Genomic DNA, 3,616 nt, shown 5'->3' on the forward strand with positions numbered 1-3,616 from the left:
CCTCTTGTAGCTCAAAAAATTTTAAAACCCGTATGCGGGCAGAGCATCACACAACCTTTCAACAATTTCAAAAGACACCAACACTTTGAAGACAAACCAAGTGAAATATATTCTCGTACCTTAACAACCTTGAGCCGACACTCGACACTTTGACATCCAAAAGCTCCGACTTCGAATTGGCATGACAAGAGCTCACTCTAGCATGCAACCCTCCACTCTCCTCTCTCACAAAATACAATTGTAATCAAGGGGGAAGGCCCTTAAGACTCCTCTCATACCTCCTTATATAGTTTTTACAAACAGACGTTGGGTCTTGCTTTTTAAAAGCATAAAGCCTTTCATGCTTTTGCTTTCCTAGGCTAAAAGCCTAGTCGTTTAAAGACAAAACTTTAAAAGCTGTAAAAGCTTAAGCCTTATGAATAGCCCTAATAGGCTAAAATGCTTTGATTAGCTGTGTTGCATTTCTTTAATGCTGCCATCCTGCATCAACGGATTGTCACCTTTGTGCCCAGTTCATTATCTGTACCACCATAAGCCATTATACTTTCAATTTTTCAGCCACCATAATGCCGTCGAATCCTCTCTGTCAATCATCATCAAGTCACCTCCTGCGTCAACGAACTGCGTTGAAACACCCTTACCAGGCTGCAGGAAAATAGGTCATCAATGCCATCATCACTGCGCCATGATTAATGGAAGCCTCCATCATATCTATGTTCGTAGAATGCTTTACCCTTGGTAAATGTCAATCGTCATCTAGTCAATCAGACCGTCATCCTGGTCCGCCGTCATCTCCTATAGTTGCCATAATTTCATATGCCGTCGTCGTCCTCAATCCTGATCATCAACGGCAGCCATCAATTTGGCCGCCATATTCCCTGCTATTCAGCAGTACTCATCATCCTGTCCCGTCAACTCTGTATCAGGGATAAGGCATCCACCCCCCTAAATTGACAAGGCCATGTTGCGGCTGAGAGTATGTTGCGACATGAGAGTATGTTGCGGCTGAGACCAGGGATGTGATAGACATCATGCACTTTGTTGATGGTCGTCCCACTTGGTAATGATACAAGCATATTGCCAATTCCCGTTGCATTAAGACTCCTGTCGTCACCAAGATATACCTGCACACTTGGTGAAAGCTTTCTCTAGCCATGAAGGAAATGGCAATATGCTTGTATCATTACCAAGTGGGACGACCATCGACAAAGTTCATGATGTCTATCACATCCCTCGTCTTCAGCCGCAACATACTCTCATGTCGCAACATACTCTCAGCCGCAACATGGCCTTGTAGATTTGGGGGTGGATGCCTTATCCCTGATATAGTGAGCGCGAGGACGACGACCAGTTCGTTGTTGCTGATCACGTCTTTTGGTGCGGCAATCGCGCTCGACATGGCCATGGCGTCTGCAATATCCGCAAACTGTAGGAGTCAGGGGGGTATTGCTTCTTGGCTGATTTCTTGGGGTCGCATTGGGCCGCTGAAAGGGCCTGCGTCTGAAGCCTCCAGGATTCCGTTGAAGGAATTGAGCAACAGCAGGTGCTGGTGGAGAGGATCCATTCCTCATAGTGTCCTCTTGAAGGATTCTGGCTATGAGGGTCTCCACAGTGAGGCCGACCACTGAGGCTTGGGTGGTGATGAAGGGTCTCCAAGATGTTGGGAGTGCGGCCAGGAGCAGCATGGATTGGAGGCTGTCATCTAGTTGCAGGCCAGACAAGAGGGCATTGTCGAGGAGTGTACGCCACTCATCAACAAATTTAGGTGCATTCTGCTGCTCAGAGAGACTCGAGGTCAACAACTTTTTGAGTGCTGTGACACGGGTGATGAGGTCTTCATGATGGTAAGTGGAGCACAGAAAACTCCAAATCTCTGCAGAGGTTTGGCAACGCCGTACCAGCTGGACTTGGCGGTCGCCTAAATGGAGCATGAGCTCTGCTTGGGCTTGCAGGTCTTGGGTAGTCCAAGTACCTAGGTCGGGGCTTCCAGCAGCAGGCTGGGGACGGGTGCCATCAACAATCTCCCACAGGGATGCTCGCTTGAGCAAGAGGGTGACACGGGTGGCCCACGTGAGATAATTCGTGCATGTCAGTTTGTCAAGATGATAACTCCTGACAGTGGCTGGGATGAGAGAAACTGGTGCTTGCGGGGCTGCCATACTGTTGTCCGGATCAACAAGCAGGCGCTAGCAAGAGCAACAGAGAGGGATGGAAGGGTGGTGGGTAAGCGTGTGCTTACAGTGATACCATGTTAAAAAAACAGGCACACGCAGACAATGTAAGACAATGTATATGAGGGCAAGAATTGATTGATTGATACGTATGTAGGAACAGGCTTAAATAGCCTTCGAGGGCACTTCGAAGGTGGTTGCTGGACAGTTACAGAGTGTCGTGTGAAGTTAGTGTGAAGTTCACAGAACTTGCTATTTTGGGGCTTTTCAATTTATTGGACTCGCAACACAGTCGCTATCATAGTTGGGATCTTTGTGATCCGCACTAACTTCACCGCCGGTTTACAACACAGCACACTATGTTCCTCGGCCACCAGCACCTCCTTTCTCTGGCCTGCCAATCTTCCCAGAATGTGAACGCCTGTCCTGCTACCATGAATACTGCTGTGTTAGTTAATGCCTTTAGAACATCGTCGACAATGTCGCCATTTCACCATTATTGCCCATCAACTTCGACGACCGTCGAATCTGGAATATAGCTTAAATTCCTGCTCTATCTCCCATTCATTGTCATAGCTAGAAGGTGTATGTCATCTAAACGAAGAGCTCCTCACGGAATACCACACCTGTAAACATGTAGAGCCCAAGCTCCACATATCCAATGAATTGTCGTAATCTTGCCAATCTATGAGTAGTTCTAGTCCTTTGAACACACTTCGTTGAGACCTCCTCAAAGGTTTTGAATAATATTGATCTCTCTCTTTCTCCGCTGACAGCATACTTTATGGAAGGAATCCCCAAGTATCTCCAATCTTTACAAAGATAAACCCTTCAAGCATCTTTATGTTGTTTGAGCCTCCATAATCTCGACTGAATTGAAGCACAATGAGACACTTCTTATCAACTTTGCTCCATTCATAAACTCGATCAAGAAGATAGGAACACTCCAAATCCTCAAAACACTTCTTCAATAGCTTGTCCTTGATACTTCCTTCAACTTTTCTTGGTGCCCAATCATTCATGATTTCAAAAATATGCAATATTGGATCGTGGTATGCAACCAATCAATCAATGCTCACATGAAAATTATGTATGCAGTGAAGAAATTGTGCCTAGCCTATCTAGATGTGCTCATGCGTCACGCATTATGTAAACAAAATTCCTTGATTATTTAAATCCTTAGCCTCACCTCTCAACTCTCAGTAAGTTAAATATGTTATACTCTACTCCACCCACCCAAATTCTCACAATCTCTCTAGAAAATGATGGTCCTCATGATATTGACCAAATAATTAGAACAACACGTCTCATAATTGGCGACGTCTTTCACGACCCTCTAACTCATCCAACCACCTTACACACTCAACCAGAGGTTCTTAACTTTGTGATGAACATCCCAAATATCGTGCGTGCAAGAAATGTGCGTGCTCAATGACAGGGGCTCT

The sequence above is a fragment of the Lygodium microphyllum genome, unplaced genomic scaffold (genome assembly GCF_053477565.2).
Source record: "Lygodium microphyllum isolate KBCC unplaced genomic scaffold, Lygodium_microphyllum_v1.1.10 scaffold_64, whole genome shotgun sequence".
Lineage (NCBI taxonomy): Eukaryota > Viridiplantae > Streptophyta > Polypodiopsida > Schizaeales > Lygodiaceae > Lygodium > Lygodium microphyllum.